Genomic DNA, 21,566 nt, shown 5'->3' on the forward strand with positions numbered 1-21,566 from the left:
AAGGCAGCACGCAAGCTGATTTTCAGTGGCACTCACACTGCCTGGGTCCTGGCCACCAGTCTGGGGGGCTCTGCATTTTAATTTAATTTTAAATGAAGCTTCTTAAACATTTTAAAAACTTTACTTTACATACAACAATAGTTTAGTTATATATTATAGACTTATAGAAAGAGACCTTCTAAAAACGTTAAAATGTATTACTGGCACGCAAAATCTTAAATTAGAGTGAATAAATGAAGACTCGGCACACCACTTCTGAAAGGTTACCGACCCCTGGTATAGTGCTTTGAGATTCTCAGATGGAAGCGCTATATAAGGGCAAAGTATTTATTATTATTATTTATTTATTATTATTACTATTCCTGTTCCAGGATAGAAAATGCAGTTGAGTAAAACCTCTTAAGTTCAATATTTCCTAAATGTTGATATTTCTGTCATCATAATGAAAGCTTGATGTAGGCTGTTTTCCTCTAGCTTGCTTTGTAACTTCCATTTCTTTCTGCTCATAAACATCAATGTCATGAGGTGTAATTGGTCCAAATGCTGTTTCTGACAATTACTAGTTAATATTACTATAGAGAAATGAAGAATAGTTAAGTATTTAGAGGAATTTGGGTGTGAAAGGGGTATAGCTTTAGGACAATTCATGAAATAGCTGGTTCCTTTTAATACTAGGGCTCTTCCTCCCCCATGAATTATTCATTTGACTGCTTTTGTTATAATGGACAGTGTTAAATCTGTGAGGCTGTTCTGAGATAGCTTTCCTTTGTTGAAATGCTGCCTATCAGCAGCTACCATTTGTTTTGGAAACCAATATATATTGATAACATTTTGAGAAAATGACAGGTTTCAGAGCAGCAGCCGTGTTAGTCTGTATCCGCAAAAAGAACAGGAGTTCTTATCATATGCATCCGAAGAAGTGGGCTGTAGTCCACGAAAGCTTATGCTCTAATAAATTTGTTAGTCTCTAAGGTGCCACAAGTACTCTTGTTCTTTTTGAGAAAATGTTTCTCTACCCTCTCTTCTTGGTGCTCACCCTCACCTCTATTACAAAAATATGGCATTCCACTGAATACTTTAATTTTCATGTTTAATGGTTAACTTAAATTACATGTAACCATGCCAAATTCAGTATTTTTGTTTATATAAATGTGTGCCAGGGAAACATTGAATAATATTGATGTTTGTAAATAAATATATATATATAGTTTTTTTTAAAGCTGACTCTTCTTTTAACAGTTTTTTTCCCCAAGATGAAGCATAAAATAACCACTGAGCCTACAGAGAAATGGTATTCTTTGTGATATCTAATATCAGTCTTTCATACTTCAAGTATGGACTTTCCTAAGCAGAAATTCCAGTGCTAATGGTTGAGGATTTCCCCTGGCACTCCCCCTTCTGACTTTGACTTAAGGTAGTGAGTCTAGCAGGGCACATTAGGGACAGTCCCTGTGCAAAGTGGGGAATTCAAGGCTGGGGGCTGCATGGTACTGTTGTGAATGGACAACAACATGTGCTCAAGTTCTTTCTGAAGAGGGTGATAAAAAGTGGCATTTCCTCCTAAACTGGTATGTGTGTTGCTGTAACGCCTTGAAGCAATAGATAAGGGAAGGAGAGGGGAGGGAGTTAAGCAGTGAGCAGATGGATGAACGATTAGATCATTTGGATTAGGAATGGGGTTTTTTTACACTGAACTCTCTCTTTTCTCATTCCTTTCTGATCAGATTCTCTATATACAGAGAGAGTTGAAGCTGCTTAAAATAGAGAAAAGAAACGTCGTAGCTGGATTTAGTTGCAAACTATGAGTACTGAACAAGACAAAGGTTAGAATTGAAAAGTATATGTGGTTTGGAGAATCTGAATCATGCAGTATTACTTTCACTTTTTCTAGGCTTCTATTTCCTATGAACAAACCATAAGGGAGATAGAAGTTCTGATTTAGATAATGTCTTACAGTCTTTGGAATAATACATTCTGTTGAAGGGGGAGTTATTTACATAAACTATAGGCTGTATGAACAGGGAGTGTTTAATGCTTTTTGACGTTAAGCAAGTCCATTTGCTGTGGATGTCAGCTTTCTTTCTCCCCCCTTCCCTCAATATTATTCTTATATTTAAGAAGAAACTTTATGTAAAATGAAAACACTCATGGGATCCCCTCTTTTCCTTTTTCCTGTAGCTTAGCTCAGACCATTCTCTCTGAGCATGGTAGTGGTACAAAGTGTGTGGTCTTTCAGCTCTGACTAATGCATTTTGTGCTGTGTGACTGAAAATGCCTCATAGCCTGCCAGGGCTGACTGAGGGTTGTGGAATGTGGTGCCTTTTCTCTGTTTCTCTGGGTTTTTTTGTTTTTGTTTTTCTTTCTCTCCCCCCCCCCCCCCCAAAAGTGTATAGGCAGCTTGTTGAGAAACCTGAAGATAGGGGGAAATGCTTATATGTTGTGGAATGTGGCTTCCCTTGGGAGACCCCGCGGGGCCAGTCAGGCAGTGAGTGAGCAAAGTTGAAGAATGGAAAGGGGAGGGGGATTAGAGAGAGAGAGGAAGGAGGTGGGAACAGAGGGGCCCATTTCCCTTTTTTCTGAAGCAGTGACAGCTGGTTCTGTCCTGACTCACATGACAAAGTGCTATGGAGACTAGTATTTAAGCTGAAGCCAGCTAGCAAAATGGTCAGCTGATTTTTTTTTTTTAGGCTTTAGTCAGGTGATCAGCTGATGACTAATCATTTAGCCCACTGAGAAGGTACTTCAGAACACAGGTAAGGGTGAACCTATCTACTCTGATGTAGATTTTTGCACAAAAAAAGTTTGGAAAATGGCTGTATTTGTTTTTAATCCTGACTGATTTTTGGCATACAGCGTATTCAGACCGTCTCTTTCAGTGCTACCACTTTTGCTGTTCAGACTTGTTCAGTATTGTTAAAATCTGTCTTTAATTATAATTCCTACAAAAGCTTTATTGGGAAAAAAGACCTATTGTATGTTACTAGATATAGTTCTGGGTATTGCATGAAAATTGCATGCTATTACATTTTTAATAACATTACTTGCTGTACTGCACGTTTGTCAGAAACTCGTGTTTAGAGGGGAATTCCCAAATACTTGAATTTTGAGTCATTAAAAAAAATTACAGGAACAGTGTGACAATTTAGGAGAAAACTCCATTCCTTCTTAGGAAGATGGGTTTTTTATATATATTTGGGGTTGAATGCCTCTCTAGAAATAGAAATTGCCAAGCATTTAAGCATGTAGTGAGAGTGTCTTTCCACCCATTTTGGAACACTGGAAAGCATCCTTGTTCCTTAGTTCCCTTATATGATGACTAAAAGGGGAAAGCCTCTCATTCACTTCAGTGTCTCTAAAATGATGAATGCAAATAGCTAAGTATGTGACAGATGAACAAGTCAATCTTGGGATGAATGCCTCATGGGCTAGATTTCTCTTGTGCTTTATATCTGAGTCCTGTTGGCCTTATGCATAGTTATTAGATTGTATTCCTTAAATTTTAAATTTAACTGTATACAATGTCTTCTTTACTATTTCCCTCACTTTTTTTAAAAAAAGTGTGTGCTGCACCATCGATCACACTTTTTTAATTTTTTTAAGTTTAAGGAAAAAACCTTTACGAAGGCACCAGTCAGCTAGATTTTTCACTGCCTAGTGTACAGGCACCAGAATGCATCAAGTGTGAAAGTGAGTGCAAGCACCATTTAGCATAGTGAATTTTCACACTGTATCAAAATTACAGAAACACCTGTGCTAAATACCTTGATCCCTTCCTTTAGTTTTCATTCCTTATCTCATGGAGGTGACCAACTAACCAGTCAGTTGTGATACAAAACATGTAGTCAGATGGATTTGACATCTTAAACAATCAAACTGCAATGGGTTTTTCAATGTATTTTTTTTTTTTACCTCAGTATTTAGAGTCTGGTATTTTAAGAATAGTCAAAATTGGTAGTTCCTCCAAAACTGATTTAACAAAAGCCACTGAAGAGAGGGGGGGGAGTGGAGTGACACACTACAGTTATGTGACAGATGGCTGTTATGATATCAATGTGTTATGATATTCAGGAGTTATGTTGTTATATGCCAATATGAACTCGATATATGCCAGATAATTTTTATGCTAATTTATGACTGCCATATACCTTTCCAGTCCAAACCAGCAAGGAAAATGCCCAATGAGTCTTAGGTACTTCCATGGGACTTGTGACAGGCTGCAAGATTGAAAGACATATGGGGAGATTTTTAAAGGCATGAAAGGCAGTTAGGTGCCCTATGCCCACTTAGGCCTTTGAAAATCTCCCTGCACTGTCCTTAAGTTAAGAGAGACTTTGTTTTGTAGTTAATATTTCCATACTTTACTGGGGATCTTATTCTTATCTAACTATTTATTTTGTAATACTAGATCAGTTATCTACCTGAGGCAGGTTGGAGGGTTATAACAAAGAGGATAAAAATGATCATATTCCCAATTTCTCGTGATGTTGCCAATAAAAGTTGCTTTTATTTATGAGAACCTGGCTGGGGTAACGGAATTTGTGATGACACATGATGTTTGGATGCCTCAGAGAAACTGAAGTCTAATCACTGAGAAAGATGGTTTAGCATGGGGTAGTGGGTAATCATAAGAAATGTAGTGGTGGTTCCATGTCCATTAACTATTAATCCCCAATGGAGTTTTTGTGTCTCATATAAATGTAGATATGTGCGTTTGTTGTTTACTGGTAAATTGGTTACAGATGGATGTCTACTGAAATATTCCAGACATGTCCTATAAGAGAGAAAATAAAGGTTCCATGAGGCAGCATGACAAAGGGTAGCGGGTGATCAGTGAAGTGCACAGACCATGAAATAACATTGATGAGCAAAGACAGATTTATCTAAATGCATTAAAAGATGTGTAAAAGTGAGTCATCTTCTTCCCACCCAAAGCATATGGGAGTACAGCTATGTGCTGCCCCCTCAGTGTGCCCAGTGCTATAGAAATCCTACTGGAAGTCAGTGAGGGTTTTGGGTGCCTAAGGAATCAGGCCCCATGTTTGAAAGTAGACAAAGTTCGTATAACCAATTCTGCCTCTGCTTAATCCTCACCAAAGTGATGCAAATTCTATTAGACTTCATGTTCTCCTCCTTGGGGGAATTCCTGGCAGGTGGACTTGTCTATAGGTTGTGTGTGTTGGAGAAATTCTTTTGGCACACAAGTATAAGCAAGACTGCACATCGTTATATATGTCAACTGCATTAGTAATATAAGAACAGAAGTGCAAATCTAGAAATGGGTAAACATGAAGATATTTCAAAGGGTTAACAATTTTTCCTTGCTGTATTTTCTTGTCTACTTGGCTTAAAGCTTGTTAGTCATTGTAGGTTGAATTTTGAACTATGGTATGTTTTTAATGTCCTGATTGTCCATAATCTCAGATTTGTTAGGTTATCGTCCCCCCAAATCAATCTTGCAACTGAGTAAAATTTAGGTACCACATTGTATAACTTTTATTCATGTTTTAATATTAATGTGCCTGTCTGAAGAGAGCTATCCTGCTTGAAGTATTTCCGGTGAATGATGTTCTTTAATCTTCGATTTTAAAACTAGAATACAGCTTTTAAAATGTTTTACTTTTATCTTGTGGTTTTGGACACTTCAGTTCAGTTTTCTGTAACCTATGTGTAATTATCAGGATTACTTTAGTTTAAAATTATTTGATTTTAAAAGAACTTGTTTTAAATTGAGAAACTGAGTCTATATAAATATATATACACACATACATGAGGCTCTTGGTTTAGATTCACATTAGAAGTAATGGAGAAAATGTTTAATAGCTATATTGAGTAAGCACATAGTTTGTGTTGAAATAATTTCTTAATCCCTTTCTATATGGAGAGATTCATTTTTGTACATAGAAGCAATATAACATTTTTAATATAAAAAACCTCTTTAAAGAGTCTCTCTTTACATTGGGATGATTTGTTTTTGTTTCTGGTTATTGTAACAAGTCAAGTACTACTTCTGTTCATATTGTTGTCTAAATTTAGCTTGGAGAATGTCCAATATAAAATATATGCTCCTCAAGGGCCAGATCCTGTAATCATTGATTACAGTGGGAGCAAAACCTGGTCTCTATGTATGTGTCTTTTGAGGGGGCAACTTCTTGCAAACACCACTTGTATTTGAAAGGAAAACTATAGTAATGTAGGAATGGACGATAAGCTCATTTTGATAAAATAAGAATTAACTAAAATCCTTTGTCCAACATTTAAGTTGAATGTTTGTTTATTTTAGTTGAAAAATGTTTGGATAACTTTTTACCATGATATTTGTGAAAAGTCTGCCTCTATCTCTTTACTAGTTCCAGAAAGGTCTGCAAACAGAAATACCAGAAATCTGGGTTGAAATTTCCATTCCAATTTTCTGGACCCGAAGAGTCATGATCAGATATTTTGGAACAATTTAGATAAACCTCTAAACTTTGTTGCGTTTATCCAAAATGAATCAAACCTATTGGAGGCTTTCCTATCGCCATGCAGTATTCTTATTTTTTAGTTTTTAAATCCCTTATAAATAAATATTTTATTTTGAACACATAAATCCATTTTCTTTACGTATTAATCCTGTTGGCTCTATTAAGGTTAATTAAATGTGCTTAATTATTTTATCTTTTTCTTGTCAGAGCTTCAAAAATAACTAGTAAAAGTGGAGTCAATCTCCTAATTTTTTGAAAAATAAGTATTTTGCCCTCTTTATACCTTTGTGGAAGAAAGTAGAACGCCATCTAGCGAAGTATTTGCATTACTGCAAAGTAAAAGCATTTTATTTTATTAAACTTACTTCTAAATTTACATTGAGTGAGGTTTGAAATGTAATATTTAAAATTAAGCCAAGAACTTTTAAAATTAGTGAGGATCTATGTTCTAGATTTCTAGTCAGTTTTGGGATTAAATCAGTGGCAGTTTTAGCAATTTAAATGTTCTTTGAATTTAATTTTTACCACTTTTTCCACAGTGGTATGTATTATATCAACATCTTGTATGAAACTGTATCCTGCATGATCCTATAATATCCTAAATGGAGTATTGAGTTACATGTAAACTTTTATTTAAAATGTATTTCACAATAAAAACTGGCACTTCCATACTGAAACAATGAAAGATGTCTTTTAAAGAAATCTGTTTATATCTATTGCTATACCTCATTACTACTCTTGAACCAAAATTAAGATTGATGCAAAAGTATACCGAAGGAATGTCTTTTAAGATGGATGGTAGAAGAACAAACAAGTTTTTCAGTTATAAACTCCCAAGAATGTACAGGACTGTAACGTATTGTACGGCCCTCTAAAGCTTTCTAACTGAACAGTTTTAAGTTAATGTTTAACACCAACACGTGTTAAACAATGTCCGGATTAATTTTGTTCTACCCCTTCAACATTTGAGAAGGGAAATACTTAAATAGCAAAATATAATTAGCAAAAGAAAGTTCTCTTCCTTACTACTCCATCTACACTTACGGGAGTAGGAGAAAGCTTCTGAAATGATGATGAGCTCTGATATTTAATCATTGTTTATGACAAGCCATTAATTAGAAGTGAGAGACTAATTCCTGCCACAACATGCTTATATTTCAATGGAAAGTACTCATTGCACAATCAGTTACGCAGTCAGGATACTCAGTTGAGTTTGGGAAGGAAAAAATGGAACTGAATTTAGTATTAATAAATCATACTTCTGCAGCACCCTGGAAATGGAGATCTTTTCTTGAAAATCTTAAACTTTCCGTAATGCTACTCCATTTGCATTGCTTGTATAGGATTTCTCTTTGTTCCCTTTCCATTATTTCCACCTGTCATGGTATGCAACACCTTGACACAAGTTACAGTAATAATAACAACACTTGGCTTTTACATAGTGCTTTTCATCAGGAGATCTCAAAGCACTTTACAAAGGAGGTCAGCATAGTGTAGACTGCTGTGGTTTATGTAAACTGAGGTAAAGGTGGACTCGGCAAAGAACAACTCCACCAAACACATAAGGTGTCCTCCCAATGTCTAAGTACTGTACACTAGGGCAATATAAATTGTCAGTGATAAAGAAAAAAAGATGTAACAATGAATGTATTTTCTGACCTGTATGCTAAGGATTTCAACAAGCATAAACCCATTCCTCAAACTGCTTATCCTCTGTAAAATGTTTGGGCCACTTGTAGTCTCTGGGACACCTGATCTCAAACACTGTGTGACTTATAGAAATAACTGGAAAAAGTTAATATAATCTCACTGACATTTTGATAAGAAAGGAGATCAATATAATACTGTAAAATACTTCTCTTGATGTCTGTCTTTTTTTTTAAAAGTACTCATATAATAGAATTGTAGGACTGGAAGGGACCTTAAGAGGTCTTCTGTCCTTCTGTCCTGTCCCCTGCACTCATGGCAGACTAAGTATTATCCTCTAGACCATCCCTAGTAGGTGTTTGTCTAACCTGCTCTTAAAATTCTCCAGTAACGGAGATTCCACAACCTCCCTAAGCAATTTATTCCAGTGCTTAACTACCCTGACAGGAAGTTTTTCTAATGTCCAACCGTAAACCTCGCTGGCTGCAATTTAAGTCCATTGCTTCTTGTCCTATCTTCAGAGGTTAAAGAGAACAATTTTTCTCCCTCCTCCTCGTAACAAACTTGTAATAATGCCCTAGGATGGGGGCATTATTGATCATCCTACACTTAATTTTCTTTAATGAAAATTGTATTAATGAAAATGGCCTACAAAAAAAGAAAATGATACTTCATATGCTATATAAAAAGAGTTGAAAAGCACTATTTTTTCCTTGAACTTTTAAACAAACTACTGCAGTCATTGAGATATTGTTTTCTCTTGCTTTCATTTTAGTAAATGCATTTCTTAGGATGCTTGGTTGAAATTCATATCACTGTTAACTATATAGTTGGCCTTCAGTGAAATACCAGTGATTTCTGCTTTCAATGTAGTTCTGATTTATTTTGATCTGAGACTGATGTTGATTTGAATAGGGAGATTCAGAAAATTTCCAGTACTCGGGATTGCAGAATTCCTCCACAAAATGAGATTTGTGTGTATGCATACATGCTACATGCTTAATAATGTAAGGCTGAACAAGAGTGTAAACACAAATGAAAAAATATGCTGCAAATGAAATGGTACAGCATCAGATATCAATATTTACTCTATGCATTCAGACCACTGCTCATGTTATGGTAAAGTTCTGACTCACCTTCTTACAAGGAATTTACTTTTAACTCTTCTCTTTAAATATTGGTAGTTTGTCAGAGTCAGATCATTTTCATTTTAATCTCTTTTTGAAGGAGAGAACGGGGAAACCCCCAAAATAGGGACCTATTCTACATGTTGGAGCTGATTGAGATGACATCTTAATAGAGGTGATGAGAAACCTCGCACTTAGGACCCTTTTCTAAATCGTGTTCCAAGTTTTTAATCAAGCTGAACATTTTGGAGCTATTGTTCCATTTAAACTTAATGACAGAAGAAACAATACAGTTTTGACATGCTAATATAGTTTGTATAAATATAATATACTGCATGCATACCATTTTTCAAGCTCTTGTTTACCTAAGGAACCTTTTTTATAGCAAATTTTCCATTTTGTTGCATTGGCAAGAACATTTTGTAACAAATTCTGAAAGATGCAGGGATTCAGAATTTAAGATTTTTTAAAAAAATTGATTTATTTATTTTGAGGGGAGGAGGTGGGATTCCACTTGCTTCTCATCATTTTTACAATTCCTAAATACCTGGGAGCTCATTTGATACTACTATTCAGGAGCATAACAAATGAGTTCAAACATTTCATCTTCTGCTATTGTGGCTTAATGAGTATGTCAGCCTGAAATTTGTGTACCTTCATCTGTGTAGGAAAAATTGTTGCTCTTACCCAAATAAGACAGGGCTGCTGCTCGCTGTTCAGGAGGTTCTTGGTGGGAATTGTTATTGTATAGCTTAATGTATGTGCTCTTGCTCTCTCATATCAATCCATAGGAAGATGGCTCATGATGAGAGGCCAAATCCCAAAATTGACTATGAAAATCTTCCCCAAAATAAGCAATTCTATTTAATTGCATTTTGGATGCATTTATGCTGAAACTGTGCTACTGGATATGAATAGGTCTATATCAAACCAATTAGAGATTGAAGAAAATAAGACAATTTATTTTCTCCCCTAGAATTTAAAAGGGCACTTAGTTTGAATTTTGTATTGACCATTTTCACTAGTAGTAAATATATAAATATGAAATATATGCCATGTCCAATTATACTTTAACAATTATTGCCCCTCGTCAACTTCCTCCTCAAAAAGCTGTCTCATTTGAATGTAAACTTCAAAGTTAAAGCTCTGCAATGTGAGATTTTGCATAATGTCAATTACTTTAGCATGCCATTGGGTATCTGATACAATATTAGGTGCCAAAACTAAATATTTTTCCTTTTAACTTAAAGTAATCCTTTTACAACTGTTTATAAGGATCTTTTACTAATAAAGATAATGGATAGATTTTGTTCCAAGGTTGTCAGAAAAGACTTAGCCAAAGTAAAGAACTATTTCTTAGCAACAGGAATTCTGCTCAGCAAGTAAAATTGGATTCTTTATTAAAGATTAGCTGAATTGTTAATGTAAGCAGTTGTCATGCACAAAACTTCTTAATAGAGAACTTCAGTGTTAAATACTGATTGCTTTCATAAGTGTATGTGTGTATAAATATACTATAAGCATATAGGTTACCAAAGAAACTGAATGTGCCTTTAAGGGAGGTAAAGTTTAAGCACTGTACTAAATAGCTAAATAGTTAAAGGTGTTACCAGGGAGGAGAATTACATTGAAAGACCTGTTGTTTGGAAGGGGAGGGGAGCAGGAAACCCTGCTGGTGTTAGAGGAGAATGGAATGTTTAAAAGAACGGGGTTTGTAATTTCCAGGATAAGGGCGGTTTCTGCAGTCTGGTAGAGCTGTGGGAAGCACTGACTCCATTAGACAGCCCACTCACAGGATATAACGGGGAAGTATGACCAAGTGGGTAGAGGTCACAAAAATGCTGCGTGGTACGCTGGCTACAGACTTCTCGGGGGCCACTGTGGTTGTATATCCTGAATTTCCATCGCCTAATGCAGTAGGTTTGTAAAGAAGGGCGGATTGCAGGATGCTGGGTGTGTGGAGTGCGTAGGCAGCTGTTCTTAAACGACAGTGGGTGGAGATTACAGCATTTCATCTGCTTTTCCTCTGACACCTTTTAAAGATACAGCCCACAATGTTGTTCAGGGGTTTGTGCCAATTGCTGCTAGTAATCTTGCATTAAATCTAAAAACTTATAGTTTGCCTCAGTGTAAAAATAGAAATAATTTATAAGCAAAAACTATAGGTTGTTCGAACATTAAATCTTAACTCCTATGCAGAAATGAAGTACTTTGGTTCTCAAATCCTTTCCATTGCAAATTAACTTTATTCATGTTTTATACATAAGTACTTTCTGGGGAAAAAAGCTTTAAAAGTAACATGTTGGGGTAAGATTTGTCCCTTTTTAGTTTCATTCAAAACTTCACAAATTATCTTTTCTTCCTTTTCAGTTTTCTTCTCTGTGTCTTGGTGTAGTTATGAATGTATTCTGTGTGCAGTATTTTTTTAAAGTATTTGTCTCAAAAATGGTGAACAGCTCGTTCTTACTAGTGTCTCTTTTTTTCTCCCCTGAAGCACATAGCATTTCTCATTTTAAAGGAGTAACAAGAATTTGCCTCTAACTAGAGGAAATATTCTTCCTATTTAAAATACTTTTCAGATATAAGTTTACCCAATATTGCTGTTCGTTATTTTTGATCTCTAAAATATTTGAAAGCTGTATTAGAAACTAATAACAGAGTATTTTATCCATTATTTCTGTATCACTGAAATGTTTGCAATGCACCATGGATTTGAGAAAAGTGAAACTAGGAATACAAATGATTCTGTATTGTTTTGTTTTTTAATGATAGTTCACTCAAGTCTACCAAAATGGAGAATAAAGTCCATTTAGCCAGCTACTAGGCAGACAACCTGAATAGCTGCCAACTTATAAATGTTAATGCATATCATGACCTCTCTTGAGTAATAGTGGATGAGTGTGTTATGCACAAGGGGAGAGGGAGGGTATTCTAACAACTCCTGTAGAATTTGTACTGCGTATTTTTAGGGAAGCACATATTTTAAATGTGTATGTTATAACCAGTAAGTGTGTTAATGCTAGAAGCTGTTGGTGAAACCACACTTATTTTTCTATGGAAAATGTAAAAACAAAATCAAAAACGTAGAGATGGATTTTTTTCTTGATTGTACACCGGTGCTGTTTTCTTTGAGACCTGTACGTTTCCCACCTTTCCTGAAATTCAGGGGAAAAGTGTACAAAGAGCATATGCCTGAAGTGTGATTTCATATTAATACTCGTATTAAAGTATTAAAATGGCTGTTCTAAATACAAGATTACAAAATAGCATGGCATTTTTGTAGTATTTAGTTTATTTCAGTAATCTTGTTTTGTGTATGTGTTTTGTCAGTAGGTAGCCTGGTGACACATGCTGCTCCTTTGGGAAGGCAGTGAAAGAGTCACCTTTTAAGAGAGGAACTTGTACAAGCAATAGGAAACTTACTTCTGAGGTGGAGCAAGTCAGACTTCCTTACTTGAGCAGGGCATTGGTTGCCAAAGAATTTATGACAAAGGACAGAATTTTCAGAAGTACCCAAGTCTTTTGTACTCTGCCAATGAATTGCCATTTCTTTGACATTTGGAAAAGGAAAGTGGTAACCATTTATATATGAGTTGAGGTATCCAATATGTAATTGGAGTGTCACTAAACTTTCATCAGGCTCCTGCATATTCTTAGTTTTCATATAGCAGCAAAAACTTTGAAAGCTATTGTTGGTTATTGGAAATATACAGATGCTGTGAAATGGCTAGACATTTCACAAAATACACCGTTACTTTTTAGATACTAAAATAAACATTCATCATTGAGGTGAGATTGCAAAACTCATCGGGGATGTAGTATTTGTGTCGGAGTAATGTCATACAGTAAACCTAAAATCTGAGCTCACTGAAGCTAAGCAATCGTTACTGGCTATAGACATTGTATTAGCAAAATAATATTCTGTTGGACATTGGGATTTCAGATATATTACAGCTAACTAGGGAACAGTATTACATTTAAACATCAGGACAAGCTTGTTTTAATAATTTAATGAACATACATATTTAAAGAGAAGACTTTTATGGTGGTAAACTGTATGTCCAGCATTCTTCCAAGAATGTCTAATATATGTCGGAAACAAATCCCAGTGCAGTGAAATCTCTAGAGGTGTCATCTGCACTGAAAGCAAAAGATTCTTGAAGTGTTGGGATATATTTTGCCTATATAACTAACCGACTTTAGTTCACCTGCATTGTTAGAAGATAGATGACAAGTAGGATGGAAATAGAAATGTATTTTAGTTAGAGGCATAGGTTGTGGGTGGGGTGGTGTTTTATAAACTGTGTGCCTTCAGGATTATTGATACGGGTGAATGCTATGTATTACCTTGATGCATTTTACTTTTACTTGTTGTATGTCTGCTATTCAAAGGCTTAACAATCCTTATACCTGGAACTGCCTGACTTAAGTTTATATACCTGGGGGTAGAGTCTATGGGCAGTATTGAATAAACTAGGATCTGTAGGGGGTTGTCTAAGGTGGCACTGTTCAAACTACCAGCCAAATGAATGCTTCAGAGGATTTATATTATTTTGGTGTGCTGTCTCCAAAGGTTTAAAGAGCTAGTCAAGACTATTCATTTATCTTGAAATACAGTGAACTAGGAATATTACAGAGGGATGGAATTAGGCATTTTTCTTCTGTTTTTGTTTTGACTTTTTACCATCTGTGGTACTACTTTGACTAGGGACACCAAGCTAGACAGAGAGAATGGTGACTACCTGGTGGAAAAAAAACAGAAAATAGTATAGTCATTCTTTTACTCCTAATTTATCCATTATTCCACAGATTTATTTTCCGATTAGACAGCTACACAACTTTTTCACATCTCTTGTATAGTTGTATATTTTCCGGAACCTTAGATTTTAATTTCATGTATATTCATTGGATGAAATGATAAAGTTGTATTAAATGTTGTGGCTTTGTTAACTTTGAAGAACAAGTAAGATCTTGTTCAGTAATGCAATTTAAGGTAATGCAATCCAATATTTTTGCAGATATCCCTTTTTAGCAATCATCTTAAAATATGGATCTTTATAGCATTGTAGGTGGTACCTCTGGGACAGCCAGTAACATTTTCAAACTAATACTTTGGTTTCAAAGCCCAGTGCTTGCCACTTTATCAAACTTGACACAAACTCAGCTTCTTTAGCCACTGCAATCATGCTCAAATCTCAGTGAAGGTCCCACTGTCACCAGAGGATCCAAATGTTGTACCTAGATAAAGGTACCTTAGTGGTAATCTTGAGCCAAACCTTCATCCAGTAAGATTGGGCTCATCCATGGTGGGGTGCTTCTTCCTTATTTGCTAGATGATGATGATGATCTATGTCTCTACAACTCTTCCCCTTGTGCCTTGGAGAGACCCACTTGCTTTTGAAGTACACCTCTACCCCGATATAACGCTGTCGTTGGGAGCCAAAAAATCTTACCGCGCTATAGGTGAAACCGCGTTATATTGAACGAGCTTTCATCTGCCGGAGCACGCAGCCCCACCCCCCGGAGCGCTGCTTTACTGCGTTATATCCGAATTCGTGTTATATCGGGTCGCATTATATCTGGGTAGAGATGTATTGAAGAAAGAGCTAATGGACTCCAACCGTAGCACACAGGACTCATGCCTACCAGGTTGGAATGACCAGTTGCCCTGAACAAAACACACTGCCACCCCTGCAGTCACCCTTTAACACAATTGCTTTAAGATTCAAAATCGGTGAACTGATGCATTTTACTCCACTGAGCCAACAGCTAATGTTATCTGATAATCCATACAAATTGCACTCAAGGAAAGTTGTCAATTAGGTGAGTGGGAAGAAGGTCTTCCTGACCCCATTAGGCTAAACCTTGTACATGTAAGTGAGCATTACTGTTCAGAAGACTTTAAATATGCCAAATAATCAAATCCACTGGCTTCAAAGTTTCCCTCTGTAAGAAGTGGAATTGGGGGCAGGAAATGCTTGGTGCGGTTGTAAAACAGTAAGTGTTCCCTCTTCCCACCCATCCCTATCTTCCCCCACCCCTCAGGCAGAGACCACCCTTGGGCAAGTGAGATCCTTGGTTGGAGCTGAGAACCCCATATCAATTATTTTCCCCTTTCATGCACACATGCTAGTGCACTGTTGCTGATGAATGGGCTATATTTTTCATTTCTTGCAAGGGAAAGAACTGATATTTTTTATTTTTTGTTTTAATAAGGAAGAAAATGCAAATATTATATGGATTCTGCAAACTTGAGCACCATAATTTGACAGTATCTCTTTAAAAGTTTTGAATTCTACGCAACCTTTTAACCCTGGACATTCTATGCCTCACTACGTCCTAAGTCACATATTTCAAAGGTAGATCTGTGCTTTACAAAGTAGCACTCAGATATGCATTGATCCACACACAAATGGATTTTTCTATGTACTCTTGTGTGTGAATACAGTGTAGGTCTGTCAGTTTAAAAAATTAAGTTATATATTTTTAAATAAGTTAATTGGATAGGAAGTAGTGTTTATATTTGGAGCCAACAAACTAGGCATTTTTCATACACATACTGTTAGAGGGAGCAAAACTATATTTTCAGAAAAGTTGGTTTGAGCCATGGGTCTGTTTAAATGTATTGGTATTGTAGTATTGTTGTGGCAGAATTTATCATAACTTCTCTTCTTGTATTAAGCAATATAGTTCTTTAGCTATAGCAAACTTGAGACTTGTCTTCCTTTTTTAAAATAAAATCTTTACTAAACTTTATGAAAGCCACAAAAAATACAAAAAGATGTTGAGATAGATAATGAACCAAGAACTCATGCCTAATGTACAGTACCCCTATGGAACCCGAAGGAAAGAAGTAAGGCACAGTATATTACTGTACATACAGGATACTTGCATTGAATGTGAAATTCAGGTGATTGCAGATATTGAGGAACAATTCCATCTTGTCATGCCTCAGGGAATAACATCTCTCAGATTTTCAGTTCAAGAAATTAAGACTTTAAGACTGAGCACTAAGTCTTATGCAGTGTCAGCCCTAACCTGCTTGAACTGTCAATAGTTGGGAGAGGAAGGGTTCTGCCATCTCCGTGCCATTTCTCAGTATACAGAGATGTACACAGAATTACTACCGGTTGTATATTCTAAACTTTTTGTTTAGGTCATTAAAGAACAAATTTGACTAAACTCCATGATTTGTATCTTCTGAAATCATTTTAGAGATTTTGGTATTATTTGGTTTTGATACACTTGTTTACAATGTTGTGTTGGTTAGGATTCCACATAAACAAAATGCAAACATTATTGCTAGTACTCACAGTGCTGCTGCATACTTGCGGTTTAGCTATTGCCAAATATTTCAATGTATAGCCACAGACTCGGTCTGGGTGGCATAATCAAAAACAAAGTCTTTCTGTTTCTATGATGACTTGTTTTTTGAATTAGGAGCATTACTGACTGTATCATTTAAGTCGAGAGCCGTGTGTGTGACTCTTTTATATCCCAAAGTGGCAAAGTACAACATCAAAAAACAGATCTGAATGTATCTTCTTAGTTAGAAGAACCCCACAATATGATTGCCAGTGTACAAGATACATGGAAAAGACTGTCTCTGCCCCAAGAAGCACCAACAGGCACATATAAGACTTACTGCAACCAAGAGGAGGCATTGACTTGATTTTGGGTTGTTTACTTTATTATTACTCTTTCCCTTTCTCTCTTTCACCTATTTGCATTTAATGTTGAGGTAGAGAAGGCATTTGACACATGAGTTAGTCTGTCTGGACCTCACTAACCAATATGAGTCAAATGCTTTCTCCCTTCATCTCAAATAAAGGGAGGCATACCATAACAGGGTACAAAACGTATCTTTCAACCTAGGAACTCTCCTGGAACATGCTTAAAACAAAAGTTCAAAATAACAAGTTTTGCAAATGTATTTTGGTACTTATATTTGCACTTCTGCCCATCAACCCCCCAAAATAATCATAGTAATCAGAGTGCCTTTTAAAGTTAACAGTTAAAATGTATGGAAAAGGGAAAGTGGTGGTGTTTACACAGAAAATATTGTATTCTTGAATTTTGAAATAGAATTTTTTACATTGAATTATTGAGTTTAATAATGAATTGTGTTCTTGAGTTCAATTGTGGATTTCTCCCCTAGTTTCCCATCATGTAATGGGAGAAAATAGACGTACATTTATAGATTTTCATTATGCTCCCATGTGATCTGTGCACCCTTTCAAATACAAACTCTACTAGACATCTGCATTTGATAATGGAATTTCTCATTGCATTTTCTTGAAGTACTTCAGAAATAGTAGAAATTAAAGCGTATGTGATTTGTAAGAAACTGGAACAGAATTTGAGTTTTGAGTCTGACATGAGGTACATAAAATGTCTTAAATTGCTGAGGTAAGTAGCTATTGGTAACATAGGACCTGATCCAAAGCCTATGAAGTCAATAGGAGCCTTTCAGTTGACTTCAACAGCCTTTGGATTAGACTCATGATTTGGTAAGCAAATGAAGCCATCATTATTCATTTAACTCAAATGCAGCCTTGTGCTTAAACCTGTTTTTATTGATAAAGGAGGATGTTAGCTTTAATAGCAGGCTCTTCAGTTTTGAAAAGTACTGTTTGTACTTGGCACCAAGACAGTTGACAGAGATAGGCAGCAGAGCCTCTTTCTTTTTTTTTTTAATTTAAAGTCCAGTACCTCAAAGAGTGCAGAGGCTGTTGTGTCAGATAATTGGAATTTGATACATTTCTGGGTCCTGGAATGGAACTTGAACTTAAAAGCTTTCCGTTCAGTGGGTAGAATGCTACTATTCTGAGATATACCAACACAGATTGACGGAGCTACTGAAACCATTCTGTATGTACAGGAAGCACTATTTTTATTCGTCTAAAATCTGCAAAAATGGGAACTGCTTTATGAATTGATTTTGGTGCTGGTGGACAGGCTTGCATGCACTTTACCAAACAGTACATATTTTGTTGGGAGCTACCATTCCTAATGAAATCTCAGTTGTGAATGAAAAATAGCCATCAGAAAGTTAAATGTTTGGCTTATGCCTAGCAGTTGTAGAATAATTTAATTGGAGACCTAAACAGTGCTGTGATAATACAAATGCCACAACAGGAAAAATACGAATGATTATTGTTGAACTGCGGAGATAATAAAGATGCTGGTTTACTCCTGAATGAGAGAAATGCAGTGTCTTCTATGGATGCATTTTGGCTGTTGACACGTGTCTACAAATTTAAAACTGTCTCTTGCGTTGCTGGTGAAAGTTATTGTTAGAAATTATCATTATTTCCCCCAATGTTTTGGTGTGGGTGTGGCCTTCCTCAAGTGAGTGTTTTGTTTGAGCCATGGTTTAAAGAAACTTCTTTTGACAATGAAAGTATTGTCAGCTAGAGCTCTAATACTAAACATTTTTTGTGGAAGGTTAAGAAGTTTGTGGTCAGGCAACTCTATCCAGAGTCCTTGAGCTTCCTTGAGTCCTGGTAAAGATATGATATTGCATTAGACTTTCTGGTGATGGACCGAAGTCAGGTGTGCATGCTGATTCTTTTAGATCTCTAAGCAGCCTTTGATATTATTGACCACAAACTGATGGTGCGCTTCCTGCAGATCCTTCCAGGGAAGGGGGCTGGAGAGTGCTTCTATTTATTTATTTTTTGAGAGATTTCAGAGGGTGGCGTGTGTTGACTGCATATCAGCCGCAGGTGTTCTATTGTAGTGGTGGTGTTCTGTGTTCTTTTGTCAACCCTCCATGTATTGTGTATGTGAGATGAGATTGAGGCATTTTTGGCTGTGGTGCTTCCTGTACCTTCATGACCTATCTTACTGTGTCTCTCACCAGACCTAGATAATTATTTCCCTCCACCTGGCAACAATTGGGCCTTAGGTGGGAGTGAACTGGTGAAACTGAGTCCTCCTAAGACTGAAGTGATGCTGGGAGGAAGAATATGGACGGGTAGCAAGGACAGTGTCTGCCCCATAAATTGAATGTCAGTCCACCTTTGGTCAAGACGTTTTATACGCTGGGGATTGTCCTGAATCCCCAGGTAATGTTGCTTATAAACCTTCTTGACCAAAGGTGCGCAAACATTCAATTTACTGGACAGATACCATCCTTGCCACCTTCAAATTGCCACAATCACCCGCACATTCATTACAAAACTAAAATGTCATGTTGTATCATAATTTACTGGTTACTAAAGGCCAGTTTCTCAGCTGGTATATATTGATGTAAATAAACTTCAACAGAGCAATGCCAGTTTATACCAGCTGAGATCTGGCTTTTCAACTAGTGGAAGTGGCTGCTGTTCACTAAGTCTGGTGTCAATCTTAGGAAATGTGTGTGTAACATCTGTACTCTAGGCTGCACTAGCTCCCTGTTTGTTTACAAATGCAATTTAGGGTACTGATTTTGATCCCTGTGTAGTTTGGGCCTTGGCTATCTGCGAGACCCTCCCTTTCTCTCCCTCCCATCATATCCCCTCAAGGTAATTGAAACAGCAGCGGTGCTTTATCAAAAGTTCTGATATAAATGTCTCTCTGGAATTGGGCCTTTGTATTACAGGGCCCTCGACTATGGAACTTGCCCCCCTCTCGGTCCTTCAGCCTGCTGACCTCCAGAGTACACTTTTTACACAGTTTTTTGCTTGAGCGTATGGGAGAGCATGATTGTAGAAAAGCATCTGGAACTGTTTGAAGGAAGGAGTCAATTTAGATTGATTTTCTTTTAACTGTAGTATATTCACTTAGAGCTTGTTTGATAAGCACAATTTTATAAACTTAAAATAAATGTGTGCACAAGATGTGTAAACGCTAGCTAATGTTTTGCCTTGAGCAGTAATACTCAGACTGAGGCTCGGGAACCACAAGTGGCTCTTCAATGTGTCTCCTGCGGCTCTTTGCAGCACATTATATTAAAATACTGTGTGATTTTTATGACAGGTTTCAGAGTAGCAGCCGTGTTAGTCTGTATTCGCAAAAAGAACAGGAGTACTTGTGGCACCTTAGAGACTAACAAATTTATTTGAGCATAAGCTTTCGTGGGCTACAGCCCACTTCATCGGATGCATGCAGTGGAAAATACAGTAGGAAGATATATATACATAGAGAACATGAAAAAATGGGTGTTACCATACACACTATAAGGAGAGTGATCAGTTAAGATGAACTATTATCAGCAGGAGAGAAAAAGAACTGTTTGTAGTCGTAATGAAAATGGCCCATTTCCAGCAATTGACAAGAAGATGTGAGGAACGGTAAGGAGGGCTGGGGGGGGGGGGGGGGGGGGGGGGGGGGGGGGAGGAGGAGGCATGGGGAAATAGTTTTACTTTGTGTAATGGCCCATCCACTCTCAGTCTTTATTCAAGCCTAATTTAATGGTGTTCAATTGCCAATTAATTCCAATTCAGCAGTCTCTCGTTGGAGTCTGGTTTTGAAGTTTTTTGTTGTAATAGTGCGACTTTTAGGTCTGTAATCGAGTGGTCAGGGAGATTTGAAGTGTTCTCCAACTGGTTTTTGAATGTTATAATTCTTGACGTCTGATTAAATGGACACAAATCAGATGTCAATGGACACCATTAAATTAGGCTTGAATAAAGACTGAGAGTGGATGGGCCATTACACAAAGTAAAACTATTTCCACATGCCTTTCCTCCCCTTCCCCCTACAGTTCCTCACATCTTCTTGTCAATTGCTGGAAATGGGCCATTTTCATTACCACTACAAACAGTTCTTTTTCTCTCCTGCTGATGATAGCTCGCCTTAACTGATCACTCTCCTTATAGTGTATGTGGTAACACCCATTGTTTCATCACACACGCACACACACACACACACACAAAATGAAACAATGAATTCATACTACTCTGGCTCTTTTGGGTAATGTTTATCACCAGTTTGGCTCCTGAACCACTGAGGTCTGAGTATCACTGGCCTAGAGTGTTTCTTTCATTATAATTCAGATCTCAAAGTAGTATATTTGGAAAGAACCTATTATAGCTCAAATAGAATTGTCTTTACAAAACAACAGTAAACATAAAACCAAAAAACATCAGAATACTTCTGCTTAACTGTTTGAATTGAAAATACAATATGGCAGACACATAAAGAATAGAGGGGAAGAGAACTTCCTCTTCACCATCATTTTGCCTGTTTATTTTTAGGACACTGCATTTAGGTTAAACAAAACTTTCTCCATATTATAAACTTAAGAGGCATATATTTCAACGTTCTAGAATACTGAAATCTTAATAAGTCATTTAAAAAAAATAGTTAGTGCAAAGAAAGAAATGCAGCCTAAAGTTTGGTT

The 21,566-nt window shown here is 36.6% G+C and overlaps 1 long non-coding RNA gene across 2 annotated transcripts in view; it reads left to right on the forward strand.

The window, feature by feature from the left end:
* The window catches only part of LOC101936647 (uncharacterized), a 182,644-nt gene that overhangs the window by 55,163 nt on the left and 105,915 nt on the right, over positions 1–21,566 (forward strand). The window lies entirely within an intron of this gene.

This window comes from Chrysemys picta, chromosome 1 (assembly GCF_011386835.1).
Source record: "Chrysemys picta bellii isolate R12L10 chromosome 1, ASM1138683v2, whole genome shotgun sequence".
NCBI classification, from domain to species: domain Eukaryota; kingdom Metazoa; phylum Chordata; order Testudines; family Emydidae; genus Chrysemys; species Chrysemys picta.